Source organism: Lissotriton vulgaris, chromosome 6, assembly GCF_964263255.1.
Source record: "Lissotriton vulgaris chromosome 6, aLisVul1.2, whole genome shotgun sequence".
NCBI lineage: Eukaryota > Metazoa > Chordata > Amphibia > Caudata > Salamandridae > Lissotriton > Lissotriton vulgaris.
The window spans coordinates 1299359692-1299377805 of NC_141694.1; positions in this window are offsets into that span (position 1 = coordinate 1299359692).

Consider the following 18114-nt stretch of genomic DNA (forward strand, 5'->3'; position numbering starts at 1 on the left):
CTGGTGTGTTGTCTATATTTTTAATATTTGCATAGGGTTTGTCGTTATTTTGGGCGGGGTGGGTGACGGAGCCGAGCTGTCTTGCAGCCCTCATGGTGTGGAGCTCAGTTCATCTCACTATTTTCGTATTTCTCATGAAGGGTTGTTCCTAATATTTCTATTTTAGCGAGGTCAAAAAGAGATCCAATTAGTGGCCTACTGATTTTGCTCGATTACTTTTATTTTTTTACACGATTTTTCACTATCTGCAAAGACTAAACAGAGTATTGCGACTTTGTGCTTGTTTGTAAATAGAGAATGATCAAAAGAGAACCAATTCTAAAACAGTAAATGCTTGGATAACAATCAATCAAATGGAGAGACAAGCAGGCACGACAGATTACAACGGGGGCAAAGGCCTGCGTTAACTACCGTTCACTATCTGCAAAGAGAGAGTACTACTAAGAGAAAAGAGGGGAGGGGGGGGCAGCGTTCAAAGCACATCAGCGTGCATAAATACGAAAATGTTTTTATCTATCATGTACTTGACATTTTAAAGCTTTTCATGTTTGCTATTAAAAAACCAATGAAATTCACAGAAAAAACCATAGGTTATAGTGGATATATAGTTAGGAATTTGCATTTACAAAACCTTGAAAATTCAATGAAAAAACCATTGGTTTTAGGCCATATATAGTTAGGGATTGGCATTTACAAAACCTTATTTTACTCGCATAAAACCATTGAAATTCCATATATAGTTATAAGCGCTAACTATATATCGCGCACCCGCAATCCACTGCTGATGATGTTGATGGAGCAGATTTCCTCTGCAGTCAGGCATTGTTTTATTTTTGTGCTTCAGACAGACTGCATTTAAATTGCCACGCACATTTTGGTGCAAGTTAAAAACATGGCACAGTATGAAAGTGAGGCCAATTTAGTCTGAAATGCTTCTGCTGAATTAACATGTGTTTTTGCAATGTAGAGAAAAGTGGCCTTTTAGCTTTGAAGATTAATAGAATATGTTTCTCTCTTCCCAGCGCATCCCATGTAATCTAAATCCACTATTCCTGTCTTAAAAGACTTTGACTTGTTGCATATTTTGATAAATATTTTCAGTTAATAACATCTCTTTTTCTATGTTGCACATTGCACCTTTATTTTGCATGTTGTCATAAATAATAGAAAAGCTGCTTTACACTAGTAGCTTGGCCAGGTAAACATTTATACATGACATTAATATTATCTTTTTGTTTATTTTATTTTTGGGGCCTACCATTAAATGGCTGCCTGTGAAACCATCAAAAGCTATGGCTTGCTTTGAATGAGAAGGGAGCATGCGCAGACCGTGGCAGCTTTCCTCATGCCAAGAAGTCAAGAACACCTTGAACTGTACATCCTTGTGATTCTGCTAAATGTACCAGTGTTAGTTAAAAGTGTCCATCTGACTGCGCTTTGGCAGGAAGGAAGACTATTGAAAATTTTCCCTAGCAATTGTTGCAAACTTATAAAATGTATTTATTATGTATGCTTCATTTGTTAAAAAACTGGCATGGTCAGGTTTTTAGAATGCGTCAGGGTGATGAGAACTCATGCCACCATGACTAACCAATCAACATACAGGTTTTCCTGAATTGCAACATTTTGTGTAGTCTGCCAAAATTTTGTGTATAAAAACTGACAGGGGCTGGCTTTTTTTTTCTCTTCAGCTCAGCTGGCTTCTTGCTCATTTTGGCTTAGGCTTCTATGGGTTAGGTACGAGAAACGTCCCGGGAGATTGCTGAGGGTTTGCGTCCGAGGAGTATCAGGGGGAGGTTTCTTGCTTCCACGTCATATCTTGGCCACATTCCTTTGAGGTCTTGTGAAGGGCGGGCTGTCTCCCTCCCTGCTTGCTCTTTAGACACAGACAGATGCAGAAGAACAGCTGATTAAATAGAATTAGATGCTAAACTTCAAGTTATGCTTAGACAAATTAATTAGGTCTGAAAAGATTTATTTGACTTATGCATTTATTTTTCTTAATGGGAGATTTTTGCAAACTATTTGATTTTTGATTAGCCTTGCAAGACTATTTTTCTTAGAAACTCCTTAAGAATTTTGAATGACATTTTGCGCCACATTTTCTATCCTATATGTAATGGTTATATGCAGACTGTAAAATGTTCTGTATTAATGCTATTTTTTCTGTTTTACAAATTCTGTAACCTGATTGATATTTTACTAATGAATAAAGGGTCAGAGAAAACTTAACTTTTGATTAGAAAATAAAACCCTTTAAATACTCAACAACTCTCTTTATTGGCTTAAAATAATAATTGCATTTTTGACTGTTCATGATTATTAAAGTCTCCTGAAGGTAATACATGGTGTGAAGGGCCCAACACCTTTTGAGCGGTAAATTGGAGGTAGCATGAGGGTTTTGCATTGAGAAATTACCAGAAGAAATTACCGCTCCATCAATGTCACATATTACATCATTCATGACATGGTTAGTGACATCACTGATGACATCACTGATGACATCTCAAATGACATCACTGATGACATCACTGAAAACATCTCATTTGACATGACTGATAACATCACTGATGATATCATTCATGTGATAATACCATGAACCTCTTCAGACTCTAATATAACCTTAGATACAATCAGTGTAAACAGACAGTCACAGACTGTCACTCATCCATGGAGTTACTCACACACCTAGTCAGTTATGCCAAAAATCAATCACACCTCCATTTTCTCAACTATACAGTTATACACACCTTACTTTTTCAAACATATACTAACACATATTTACTTTACTCTCTTATACAATCTCTGATACATGTTCACAATGATCCATACAGCCACTCACACATTCACTGGCTCTTATGCACAGTTATTTATAGATGTCAACTCTCACATGTACTGTGTTTTACATATGTACTTAATTTGACATGTAGCACTGAGATATCCATTCACTCACTAATACACTCATGCACAGTCAACCGCCCATACAGCTGTTTCCACATACACTTTTGAATCCATACATATAGTGAATCAACTACTCACACATCTATGTACAGAGTCACACACCTCCCAGCCACCCATACACACACACTCAGTTTCCCATACAAATACTTGGACAACCAATGAATAACCCATACAGTTACTCATATAGCTACTGATCAACATATGCAGCAGTTTGTAGAACAACAGATATAATGATGCACAAATTAAAACAGTTTAGTCACTAACCCATGCACTCAGTGAGACACATTTAATCACTCACTCATACAGTCAGTCATGCACCTACTAAATCCTTCATCCAGACACTTATACATCCACTCATTCTTCAATATGTAAGACATATTTTAACTTTACAGAAACATACAGTCACTGGATGTTGTCATCAGTGATGTCATCAGTGATGTCATTTGAGATGTCATCAGTGATGTCATCAGTGATGTCACTAACCATGTCATGAATGATGTAATATGTGACATCATCAGCAGTGGATTGCGGGTGCGCGATATATAGTTAGCGCTTATAACTATATATGGAATTTCAATGGTTTTATGCGAGTAAAATAAGGTTTTGTAAATGCAAATCCCTAACTATATATGGCCTAAAACCAATGGTTTTTTCATTTAATTTTCAAGGTTTTGTAAATGCAAATTCCTAACTATATATCCACTATAACCTATGGTTTTTTCTGTGAATATATATATATATATATATATATATATATATATATTCACTGAAAAAACCATAGGTTATAGACCATATATAGTTAGGAATTAGCATTTACAAAACCTTGAAAATTCACTGAAAAAACCATAGGTTATAGACCATATATAGTTAGGAATTCGCATTTACAAAACCTTATTTTACTCACACAAAACATTGAAATTCCATATATAGTTAGTTGCACTAACTATATATCGCGCACCCGCAATCCACTGCTGATGATGTCACATATTACATCATTCATGACATGGTCAGTGACATCACTGATGACATCACTGATGACATCTCAAATGACATCACTGATGACATCTCAAATGGCATCACTGATGACATCACTGATGACATCTCATTTGACATTACTGATCACATCACTGATGATATCATTCATGTGATAATACGATGAACCTCTTCAGACTCTAATATAACCTTAGATACAATCAGTGTAAACAGACACTCACAGACTGTCACTCATCCATGGAGTTACTCACACACCTAGTCAGTCATGCAAAGAACCAATCACACCTCCATTTCCTCAACTATACAGTTATACAAACTTTACTTATTCAAACATATACTAACACATATTTACTCTCTTATACAATCCCTGATACAAGTTCACAATGATCCATACAGCCACTCACACATTCACTGGCTCTTATGCACAGTTATTTATATATGTCAACTCTCACATGTACTGTGTTTTACATATGTACTTACTTTGACATGTAGCACTGAGATATCCATTCACTCACCAATACACTCATGCACACAGTCAACCGCCCATACAGCTGTTTCCACATGCACTTTTGAAACCATACATCTAGTGAATCAACTGCTCACACATCTATGCACAGAGTCATACACCTCCCAGCCACCCACACACACACTCAGTCTCCCATACAAATACTTGGGCAACCAATCAATAACCCATATAGTTACTCATATAGCTACTTATCAACACATGCAACAGTTTACAGAACAACAGACATAATGATGCACAAATTAAGACAGTTTAGTCACTAACCCATGCACTCAGTGAGACACATTTAATCACTCACTCATACAGTCAGTCATGCACCTACTAAATCCTTCATCCAGACACTTATACATCCACTCATTCTTCAATATGTAAGACATATTTTAACTTTACAGAAACATACAGTCACTGGATGTTGTCATCAGTGATGTCATCAGTGATGTCATTTGAGATGTCATCAGTGATGTCACTGACCATGTCATGAATGATGTAATATGTGACATCATCAGCAGTGGATTGCGGGTGCGCGATATATAGTTAGTGCAACTAACTATATATGGAATTTCAATGTTTTGTGTGAGTAAAATAAGGTTTTGTAAATGCGAATTCCTAACTATATATGGTCTATAACCTATGGTTTTTTCAGTGAATTTTCAAGGTTTTGTAAATGCTAATTCCTAACTATATATGGTCTATAACCTATGGTTTTTTCAGTGAATTTTCAAGGTTTTGTAAATGCTAATTCCTAACTATATATGGTCTTTAACCTATGGTTTTTTCAGTGAATATATATATATATATACATACATATATAAACATATATCATCTGTATATCTATATAAATACAAACAAAAATGCATGCATACATATACTTATATGCATACAGATGCATGTTATTTACATGAAAGTTGAAAAAACACTAATAAAAGCAAAGCTAAAAAGCCACCTCATTACAAACAGAATGGCTTTAACTTAAACAAGGGCGAGATCTATTGCATTTTCAATGCTTGTTTACTTTGGTTCCATCAAGAAGGCATTCAGATGTGTCACACATTTGCCATAAATTCTGAATGTTAGCACTCTAGTTGCACATTAGATCACTGTAGTAAAGCTACTGCTCAAAACAAATGGATTCCCTTGAGTTGTGTACAAGAAAAGCTGGGAATTAGCTATAACACAGTAAAATTTACATCACACACGTTAAGAACTTAAACAATATTAAAATTAAGAGTACAAAACAGTTTATTGAAACATTAAAAATAGCATACGGTACACTTCAAAATAATATCCAAAGATAATTAAAAACACAGGTGTTATAACCTCACAATCTTATATAGGTGAGGTTATAACACCAGGGTTGCTTGAAACTTTTACTGTGAATGTACGCTTTGTAATTTTCAAGCCCTACGTTTTACAATTTAGTTTTGTCTGTCGTATATTTTTGTGCAGGTCACAAAATTATAAATGTGTTTTTAATTATCTTTGGATATTATTTTGAAGTGTACCGTATGCTATTTTTAATGTTTCAATAAACTGTTTTGTACTCTTAATTTTAATATTGTTTAAGTTCTTAACGTGTGTGATGTAAATTTTACTGTGTTATAGCTAATTCCCAGCTTTTCTTGTACACAACTCAAGGGAATCCATTTGTTTTGACTTAGGTTTAATACCCCAATTCCCTTGTTCTCCTCAAGGGGTTCCTCTCTTTCTTTACAGTAAAGCTACTGCTCACCAGGGACGTCTGCTGCTGGTATTCAAAGTGCATGTTTAAGTCTGCATGTCAGAATTTTTTTAATGAAAAAGAAGAGGATTTGAGAAGTCACTCAAAATTATCCCTAATTTTTCTTTCTGAAGCACTAATCATACTTTCTATGGCAAAATTAACCCCCTCATGTTGTTCCTTTTTAAATTGAGCGTTTTCAGACTTACCACTTCATTCCAATCAAGATGGCTTCTGGTGTGCCATACTTTTGTCATAAGTAAGACTGTTAGCGCTCTAGTTGTTCTTTAGAACACTCTGGGACATTCCGTCATTGGGCTATACTTGGGGTACATCTGGGTGATATTTGGGCTACATTTAGGCTCTTTTGTCTCTGGTGGCCATCTTGGGAGACTGTATGTCAGAATTTTTTAATGAAATTGAAGAGGGTTTGAGAAGTCACTCAAAATGTGCCCTAATTTTTCTTTCTGCAGCACTAATCATAATTCATATGGCAAAATATACCCCCTCATTTTGTTCCTTTTTAAATTAAATGTTTTAAGAGTTACCACTTTATTCCAATCAAGATGGCTTCAGGTGTGCCATACCTTTGTAATAAGTAGGACTGTTAGCGCTCTAGTTGTTCTTTAGAACACTCTGGGACATTCTGTCATTGGGCTATACTTGGGCTACATCTGGGTGATATTTGGGCTACATTTGGGCTCTTTTGTCTCTGGTGGCCATTTTGGGAGACTGCATGTCAGAATTTTTTAATGAAATAGAAGAGGATTTGAAAAGTCACTCAAAATGTGCCCTAATTTTTCTTTCTGCAGCACTAATAATACCTTCTATTGCATAATATACCCCCTCATTTTGTTCCTTTTTAAATTAAATGTTTTAAGAGTTACCACTTTATTCCCATCACGATGGCTCCTTGTGTGCTATACCTTTGTAATAAGTAGGACTGTTAGCGCTCTAGTTGTTCTTTAGAACACTCTGGGACATTCTGTCATTGGGCTATACTTGGGCTACATCTGGGTGATATTTGGGCTACATTTGGGCTCTTTTGTCTCTGGTGGCCATTTTGGGAGACTGCATGTCAGAATGTTTTAATGAAATAGAAAAGGATTTGAGAAGTCACTCAAAATGTGCCCTAATTTTTCATTCTGCAGCACTAATCATACTTTCTATGGCAAAATATACCCCCTCATGTTGTTTCTTTTTAAATTAAATGTTTTAAGAGTTACCACTTTATTCCAATCAAGATGGCTTCAGGTGTGCCATACCATTGTAATAAGTAGGACTGTTAGCGCTCTAGTTGTTCTTTAGAACACTCTGGGACATTCTGTCATTGGGCTATACTTGGGCTACATCTGGGTGATATTTGGGCTACATTTGGGCTCTTTTGTCTCTGGTGGCCACTTTGGGAGACTCCATGTCAGAATGTTTTAATGAATTAGAAAAGGATTTGAGAAGTCACTCAAAATGTGGCCTAATTTTTCATTCTGCAGCACTAATCATACTTTCTATGGCAAAATATACCCCCTCATGTTGTTTCTTTTTAAATTAAATGTTTTAAGAGTTACCACTTTATTCCAATCAAGATGGCTTCAGGTGTGCCATACCTTTGTAATAAGTAGGACTGTTAGCGCTCTAGTTGTTCTTTAGAACACTCTAGGAGGCTGCAGTAGAACACAAAGGAATCAACTGACAGTCTCTGTCCTTGTTGGATGTACATGTTTTACTGAGAATGTCAGACTTCATTTTCACATGACTGAGAAAGATAATGTGAATTTACAGAAAATATGCTTTCAGTTTAGCTTATAGATCCCCTTCCAAACCACTGTGGGAAAATCATGAGATATTAGTTTTCTTTCAAACAATATTCATGATATCACAGCAGAAGGTTTTTTCACATGGTAAAATCACCTTAGAACCCACCACAATTCCTAAAACGAGTATGGTACCATCAACAAATGATTTATAATGTAACTAAAGTCCTAAAACCCTCTATTAACTACAATGCTTTTTAATGAGGTGCTATCATGTATATTGGTCCCAAGATGGCTGCCAACACTTCTTGGATGAAGTGCTGACAGCCAATCAGATCAGATGTGTGGTTAGGCTCCGCCCAGATATATATCTTTTTTTGAACCTAAATTACTCAAAATCCACTGGAGCACATATATTGAGACCTAGCAAAGGCACATCGGGCTAACAGTCCCTACAATTTTGCCAAGTTTCGTGCAAATCCTTTCAGCCGTTCGAGCTAAAAGTGAGGCCAACCGCCCTATGGAAATTAACATGGGAAAAAGGCGTTTTGGGACCCCCCTTTTTTCTCGGCCCCCCCTTGATGAAACCCCCCCAAATTGTCAGGGGCTGCTCAGAAACAAAATGTTCCATTTTCCTGAAAATTTCAGCCAATTCCGTCCACAAACGCCAAAGTTATTAGACATAGAATTTTCAAAAATCCCATAGAGAAAAAATCCTAACTATATATACCTACTGGCGACCGCCAGTAGGTAATATATACATATATATATATACATTACTTCGAATCTGCTATCCCTCTGGTTCCCTTCTGGCAGAAATCAGGGCACATCAGCAGGTAAGTTTTCCAAGGTTCTTTTTTATTTTTTACACACCATGTGCAAAATTACATGCAAAATAGGACGGCCTACTCGTTTCGCTACTGCTAGCCTTCCACTGGACCATAGAGTCCCTAATGTCTAGACCTACTTTAAATGCTTAGTGAGCATGCCCTTTTTCCCTTTCTATTGCTCCTCTAGACAGTCAACCTTGTTTACACATTACGGCCAAAAGATAGGCGACATTTTCTTGATTGAAAAGATTCTAACTCATTTTACAAATTATATTTACAGTAAAGTACATGTACATATGCATAATCATAATTGAGTATGAATTGAATCGTACTGATTTTATTGTACACAGCATGCATTTTAACTCCAATTAGAGTTATCTCATTCATAGTAAAATACTTGTTGATCACTATGTCAAATTAAAGTAATTAGCTATTGCCCATCCTATCACTTGATTTACTCTTTCGACAGTTGATAACTTAGTTTTTCCATTTTCACTCCCACTATATATATATAGAAATATATATGTATGTACACCTGGGGCGCTGAAGAGGCCACACGGCCGAAATGCATACGCCCATGCTCATCTGTTTCAGCCTCAATAAAGAGACTCCATTGCATTCCCCTACAGTGGCTTCTGACTTTCTGTTGAGAAGGTGTTCGTGGCATAATTCTGCGCGGTCAGCCAGCGACGTGCAACAGAAGCCCCTGCACGCAAACTGACCTGGTCATCACTGGCGCCGTTCTGTTTTGGCAGAACTTTCTTCAATCCGAGGTATCGGAAGGACCAGGCTCGCCACTACACCCAGGAGGAACCGAAGTGGTGCAACTTTGCACTGGGAGAAGCGCACTGTCGCACCTTTTTCCCCCATGGAAGTTTACCTGTGTGTGGCGGTTGTGCAGGTGGGAACGCGAGGAGCTTCAATATTGTGCAAAGACAGTGTGAGACACCGGGTGATAACTGTCTGCAGACTCTGCCCCATACGCACTTTGGCGACAAATCCTGGCAAGAACCACTGCATGCTGGGACATGTAGTTTGCTTCACCCTTTTGCATCGAAGCAGGTGACACAGATCTCCGCTTGGGGGTGGAGCCAACCAGAACTATTTGAATGGGAGCAGAACTGTTGGGCGGGAAATCACACTCGGTACACCTGGGGCGCTGAAGAGGCCACACGGCCGAAATGCATACGCCCATGCTCATCTGTTTCAGCCTCAATAAAGAGACTCCATTGCATTCCCCTACAGTGGCTTCTGACTTTCTGTTGAGAAGGTGTTCGTGGCATAATTCTGCGCGGTCAGCCAGCGACGTGCAACAGAAGCCCCTGCACGCAAACTGACCTGGTCATCACTGGCGCCGTTCTGTTTTGGCAGAACTTTCTTCAATCCGAGGTATCGGAAGGACCAGGCTCGCCACTACACCCAGGAGGAACCGAAGTGGTGCAACTTTGCACTGGGAGAAGCGCACTGTTGCACCTTTTTCCCCCATGGAAGTTTACCTGTGTGTGGCGGTTGTGCAGGTGGGGACGCGAGGAGCTTCAATATTGTGCAAAGACAGTGTGAGACACCGGGTGATAACTGTCTGCAGACTCTGCCCCATACGCACTTTGGCGACAAATCCTGGCAAGAACCACTGCATGCTGGGACATGTAGTTTGCTTCACCCTTTTGCATCGAAGCAGGTGACACAGATCTCCGCTTGGGGGTGGAGCCAACCAGAACTATTTGAATGGGAGCAGAACTGTTGGGCGGGAAATCACACTCGGTACACCTGGGGCGCTGAAGAGGCCACACGGCCGAAATGCATACGCCCATGCTCATCTGTTTCAGCCTCAATAAAGAGACTCCATTGCATTCCCCTACAGTGGCTTCTGACTTTCTGTTGAGAAGGTGTTCGTGGTATAATTCTGCGCGGTCAGCCAGCGACGTGCAACAGAAGCCCCTGCACGCAAACTGACCTGGTCATCACTGGCGCCGTTCTGTTTTGGCAGAACTTTCTTCAATCCGAGGTATCGGAAGGACCAGGCTCGCCACTACACCCAGGAGGAACCGAAGTGGTGCAACTTTGCACTGGGAGAAGCGCACTGTCGCACCTTTTTCCCCCATGGAAGTTTACCTGTGTGTGGCGGTTGTGCAGGTGGGGACGCGAGGAGCTTCAATATTGTGCAAAGACAGTGTGAGACACCGGGTGATAACTGTCTGCAGACTCTGCCCCATACGCACTTTGGCGACAAATCCTGGCAAGAACCACTGCATGCTGGGACATGTAGTTTGCTTCACCCTTTTGCATCGAAGCAGGTGACACAGATCTCCGCTTGGGGGTGGAGCCAACCAGAACTATTTGAATGGGAGCAGAACTGTTGGGCGGGAAATCACACTCGGTACACCTGGGGCGCTGAAGAGGCCACACGGCCGAAATGCATACGCCCATGCTCATCTGTTTCAGCCTCAATAAAGAGACTCCATTGCATTCCCCTACAGTGGCTTCTGACTTTCTGTTGAGAAGGTGTTCGTGGCATATATATATATATATATATATATATATATATATATATATATATATATATATATATATATACATATATATATATATATATATATATATATATATATATATATATATATATATATATATATATACATATATATATATATATATATATTCCAAGGATAATCCGGCACGGCTCAGGTTACCTCCAGGCGGCAAACACGGACACGGACCCAAAATAAGTGCAAGTGTAAATGTTATTGTATATCGGTGCTCCCAATCGTCACGACGCGTTTCGCGCTTCCCAGAGCGCTTGATCACATGTATGTATATATATATATATATATATATATATATATATATATATATATATATATATATATATATATATATATATATATATATATATATATATATATATATATATGCTATAAAAAAGTAGGTTTCAGGGACGTTATAATTAATAATTTGCATTTAAAAAAACCTTAGAAATTGACAGAAAAAAAGTCAGGTTTCTGGGACGTTATAGTTAGTTGGACATTTTATTTGTACAAAACCAGAGAAATTCGACTGTTATAGTTAGTTGAGCTAACTATAAATCGCGCCCCGCAATGCACTGCTGATGACCTCACTTATTACATCATTCATTACATGGTCAGTGAGATCACTGATGACATCACTAATGACATCATCCAGTGACTGTGTCTTTCTGTAAAATTTAAATATGTTTTATATATGTATAATAGAATCCAAAAGGTAACATGCACACTCAGAGGATAGGATGCTGGGAATCATTTTTAATCCATCAACCGCTACGCGTTATGGCTGAGATACCCGCCACCCCCTCTCAACACAATCCCCCAAGGATGGGAAGACGGAAACGGTTCTGAACTTGTGGAAGGCGGGAGGGAGTTACCCTCCCGGCCGTATTTATTAAAATATGAAACAAAATTAAAAATGTTAAAATAACAGTTTCATATCATGTACAATTTCATTTACACATTACGATGTTCTTGGCTGACCTTAACACATCTCTAATACAAAGGTTCTCCTAGCCGATACTAAACATCCTGCAAATGCATTACTCAAACTTTGAAATTGTACATCCTAACATTACGGGCCAACGGCAAGGTCGTAACCGGTGTCAGATCCCCAATACCAGAACTCCCCCCTCACTTGTGAGGGGCGGTCACACAGAGGACTGTACCTCTGTGCCAACTTCCAATTTCCCTTGTCTTAGCGGGGGCCCCCTGTTAACTCGACGCCATCTTTAGTGGTCGTCCGAGGACTCGTGTGAGGTGTCTAGAAGGTAGCGTAGACCCCCCTCCCACCCCACACAACTTACCACATCTGCCATCGCAGATGTCCTGGCCCCGGGAAATTCCCAGGAGGGGCCCTAGCCCCTCCTCCCCAGGGAGGGGCCTATGGCCGCCTTCCCTTTCGGCGTCCCCATCCTTAGAGGGGACCGCCTCCCCGTTTGAGGGGCCAATGGCCGCCTCCCCCCAGGCGCTCCCATCCATAATGGGTGACGCCCCACCTCTAGGGATCTTCTAATTCCTGCTCACCGATCATGACCTTACCACCCGACCAAAATAAATACGACAATCTAAGACTAAAGTGGAGAAAAACAATTTATACTTAAGCAAATCAAAGTATACTCTCTACCAAGCATCCGGTGCAACTACTTTGCTGAGCAAAACATGCTGAAAAGGAAAAATTATCAACTTTATTACACACCAAATTACCAACTTTATTCAAAACAACCTGTAAGAAAACAATATCATGACACTCGACTTTATTCCAACAAATCGCTGTCATCAGGGGCTGGTGGGTGGGTCAAAAATGGCTCTTCGTTCCGTCTCGAGCTCACGTGCAACGGGGAGGTGCAGCTTCAGAGCACAGGAACAAGAGGATGCTTCCTTGGCTTGTCGCTCCTTTTATCCTTCTTCGGGCGGGCGTGGACCCACCTCCAATCCGCCTCCAGGGCGTGGCTATCGGTGTTGGTGTCTAGGACAACCCTCTCTTGGGCGGGAAAAGGCGCGCCCCGGCTACGCCGCTTCCGGCATACCAGCCGAGACTCGCCTCCCGCCCAAAATGGCTTCCCGGGGGGATCGGGGTACTCTACCATACGTTCGGGGGGACCGAGTGGTCGCCCCTTTCCATATGGCTGAGATACCCGCCACCCCCTCTCAACACAATCCCCCAAGGATGGGAAGACGGAAACGGTTCTGAACTTGTGGAAGGCGGGAGGGAGTTACCCTCCCGGCCGTATTTATTAAAATATGAAACAAAATTAAAAACGTTAAAATAACAGTTTCATATCATGTACAATTTCATTTACACATTACGATGTTCTTGGCTGACCTTAACACATCTCTAATACAAAGGTTCTCCTAGCCGATACTAAACATCCTGCAAATGCATTACCCAAACTTTGAAATTGTACATCCTAACATTACGGGCCAACGGCAAGGTCGTAACCGGTGTCAGATCCCCAATACCAGAACTCCCCCCTCACTTGTGAGGGGCGGTCGCACAGAGGACTGTACCTCTGTGCCAACTTCCAATTTCCCTTGTCTTAGCGGGGGCCCCCTGTTAACTCGACGCCATCTTTAGTGGTCGTCCGAGGACTCGTGTGAGGTGTCTAGAAGGTAGCGTAGACCCCCCTCCCACCCCACACAACTTACCACATCTGCCATCGCAGATGTCCTGGCCCCGGGAAATTCCCAGGAGGGGCCCTAGCCCCTCCTCCCCAGGGAGGGGCCTATGGCCGCCTTCCCTTTCGGCGTCCCCATCCTTAGAGGGGACCGCCTCCCCATTTGAGGGGCCAATGGCCGCCTCCCCCCGGGCGCTCCCATCCATAATGGGTGACGCCCCACCTCTAGGGATCTTCTAATTCCTGCTCAACGATCATGACCTTACCGCCACAGGCCGGATAGTTGACCGGCTATCCGGACCCCCCACAAAACTCCTACTTAAAGGTCATAGCTGCAAACTCTTTAACCAAGCTACGAGGTCTCCTATGAGTAAAGTATTCCCCACCCGGGACAAATGAACTCCATCCTCTAGATACATATGGTCCCCCCTGATACACCCATGCGGAATAGAATGCAATGTACTTGTACGGAACAATCTACCAAGTTTGTTATTCACCTTCTTCACTGAATGATTTACAGCAGCCACAGAATTACCCCCCCGCCACACCTTTCGTGGAATCATATGGGACCATGCAATCGTGCACCCCGGAACCCTTCTCGCCAACCAACTTACTGTGGATAGTATCAATTCGAGAAGTACTCGTCTACCAGTGGTCACCAAATCATTGCCCCCAAGATGCACTATGATTACAGATGGCGGTGACCTTGTCCGCCCTAACAAACCCTCCATAAAACTTTGAAACTGGTCAATACAGAGCCCGTAGAAGGTCACCCTGTACCCGTATTCCCCAGCCATGTGAATCATGTCACCTGCTTTGAATACGTCTGCGGCACGCCTCACGTATGAGTGGCCCACGACCCACACCACTCTTTCCTCAGCCGGTGATCTTTGACCGCTGGTTCCCAGGTGTCGGGTCGACTGCACAGTCCGCCCCGCCTTGTAAGCTCGCGACACTGTAAACCAAACAAAAACAAGAAGCGTGAGTGCAAGACATAGGCTTCACAACATGTGCAACCGCACATACCTTTTATAACAATTCGAGGACCAACGCCCCAACTGTTTCACTTTTTCCACACTCAGACCCCTGGCTGTAGCCTCTGTAGCAGCCCCTATCCGGAAGGAATGGGTCCCAAACTCGCACGGGTTCAAGCCCGCTGCTGCGATTGCCATCGTTAGCACCCGCTGGAACTGAAACCTCGTCAGTGGGGTGGCGTCAGCGTGCCTCAGCAAGCTTCCCCCCCATGATGCCGCCCTCTGCGCCAAATACTCCTCAACGCATGCTACCGGGCACATGGGAGATCCCGGAATCCGCTGAACCACTACACTGTCCCCGATCGCTTTCTGATCGGTCTTGGACCTGGCAAATGAGACTACCATTGTCTCCCCCTTAATTTGAATGTGCTCCTAGCACAGACCTCCCCCCGTATCCTGCTTGTTCCTCGCTACCAGCTCGCTTACCCGCATAGCCCCATGGAATGCTAATGCAAAAGCGGCCCGGAATAGCACTGTCTCTGATTGAGATGAACATGTCGCAGGGAGTACGGACAGTAAGAGGGCCAACCTTTCCAGACCTATCGGGTGTCTTTCATCCACTCTGCAACCCTCACGGCGTTGCCACCCACGCAGCGCCTTCTGTACCAAGAAAGACGCCGTGGGATCCTGTAAGCCATGGGCCCGTGCCATGAAAGAAATGGCGGCCCGGTGCCTATTGGCCGTAGCCACTGATTTGCCTGCCTGATGTAATGATAACAAAAAGTTCAGGACATACTCTTCTTGGCCCCAAAGCTCCCCCCTGGCTGAACCCAAAAAGGACAAATAAGAACGGAACGCCCCTTCATAAGCCTTCCTTGTCCTGGGTGCTAGACTCTCTCCCACGAGGTCTTGTATTCCGGGGCACCGAGAGACCAGAGAGCTTCGAGAAATGGTGCCGCCACCGGGTCCGCTGAGGGCAGAAAACCCCAGAAGGCCTGCATGCGGGAACGAGAAAGCGCATCAGCTGCCTGATTTAACACCCCTGGCACACGCCTTGCCCTAAAGTGGACGTTTAGTCTCATACACAACAGGACAATTTCCTTTAACAGTCTCAAGATCCATTTGCAGCGTGCTGCCTGACTATTGATACACTCAACCACGGTCATATTGTCAGACCAGAACACCACAGAGCGATCACGAAACTCCTCAGGCCATGTTTTTAAGGCCACCAGAATAGGGAACAGTTCGAGAAACCCAATGTTACCTGTCAGCCCACTCTCGTGCCACCATGTCGGCCAGGTTCGTGCTGACCAATGATTACCCAAGATGGCGCCAAAGCCCACACTCCCTGCCGAGTCAGTCCACAACCCCAGCTCCACGGAGGAGACCGCTGGTTGGTTCCACACGACACGACCGTTGAAATCCGCCAGGAATGCCAACCATATGCGCATGTCCTGGCGGACCTCTGCCGAGAGCCTAGTGCGGTGGTGCCCTTCCTTAAGGCCGACCATGGCTTGAGCAATAGAGCGGGAAAAGGGGCGAGCCATCGGTATCACTCTAAGGGCAAAATTCAGCTGACCCACAGCCTGCTGCAACTGATGCAAATTTACCTTTGTCTCACTAATACATGTTTCAAGCGATGCCTTAAACTTCGTTACCTTTTCCTTAGGCAAACGGAAGCACCCCTCTTCGGAGTCGAGCTCTATTCCAAGAAACTCGAGCGAAGTAGCCGGGCCCACTGTCTTACCTGGTGCCAAGGGCACGCCAAAGCGAGTCATGAGATCACAAAATTCATTCAAAGCCTGTGCACATTCTATGTCCCCGGCTGCCCCCAGAAATAGAAAATCATCAAGATAATGCATAACATGTGTAAACCCTGTTGTTCTTGTGAACGCCCATTGCAAAAAACTACTGAATTTTTCAAAATACGCACAAGAGATGGAGCAACCCATTGGCATACATTTATCCATGTAGTAGCGTCCTTGAAACATGAAACCAAGGAGACGCTGATCATCTGGGTGTACCGGGAGCAACCGGAACGCCGACTCAATGTCCGATTTGGCCATCAGCGCTCCGGGCCCCAGGCGATTCAACATGGCGACAGCCTCATCAAAAGATGCGTACCGCACCGAACAAACTCCCGGGTCAATCGCATCGTTCACCGAAAGACCCCTTGGAGCTGACAAATTATGTATCAACCTGAATTCCCCCGGGTCCTTTTTGGGAACCACTCCCAGAGGCGAACAAACAAAATTAGCAACAGGCGGCATGTCATATGGGCTGGCAACCCGACCTCGGGTCACCTCCTTCCCAATCTTTGCTTGTACCACCGCCGTATTCTGCAGAACCGACAGTTGGTTCCTACATTGCGCTTTACCCTGAAAATCCCCCGCCGGGATGCGGAAACCATACGAAAAACCATCTCGCAACACCCCAGAGGAGATATGATCCGGATATTCGTTCAGCCAAGGAATCATTGCCATGATATCAATCGGGGTAGGGAGAGGCGCCCCTCGGACTATTTCAGACCTGTTTGGCGCCCCCTCTACTTCCTGTATCACCATTTTTGGCTCTGCACATGGTCTCGGGGTGCGAGGACTGCCCGCACCCAGCACATTCATGCCTAAACCTGCAAGATCCCTGTGGCCTAGTACATTTGCCTCTGTTAAAGCTCCAGCAGACCCCTTTTTTACCTGAGTTGCCATTATTCCTTGTGTGCTGATCATTACTTGATCCTGCCCGAAAGGGCGCCCCAGGCGAATGGCGGGAAAACTCGACCATGTTCCCCCGTAAAGATGGCGACTTCGCCGTGCCTGACTTCTCCATTTTCTGCCAGGAAATGGAGTCGAAACAATCCCACGTCAGGGATGAGTCGTGCTCCTTGGACTTACGAAATATGCTATCGTAACAAAACCATTGATTGCCACCATATGTTTCATAAAATTCCATGATACGTGTCTGATAAACGGCTAGTTCCACCAATAATTCGGGCCTACGTTCCCCCATAATTGCAGTGAACATTCCAAACGCTCTGCCCCAATTGCCTATCGATTCATCAACTCTGAAACCGGCCATCTTGGCGCGCCATACGAATGTCTGACTAAATATCGAAATCAAAAATATCGAAATACAAAAATATCGGAACAAAAATATCGAAGTAAAAAATATAGGAATCCTATCCCTAACAAGGTAAGTACAAAAATATCGAAAAAATAATATCGTAGT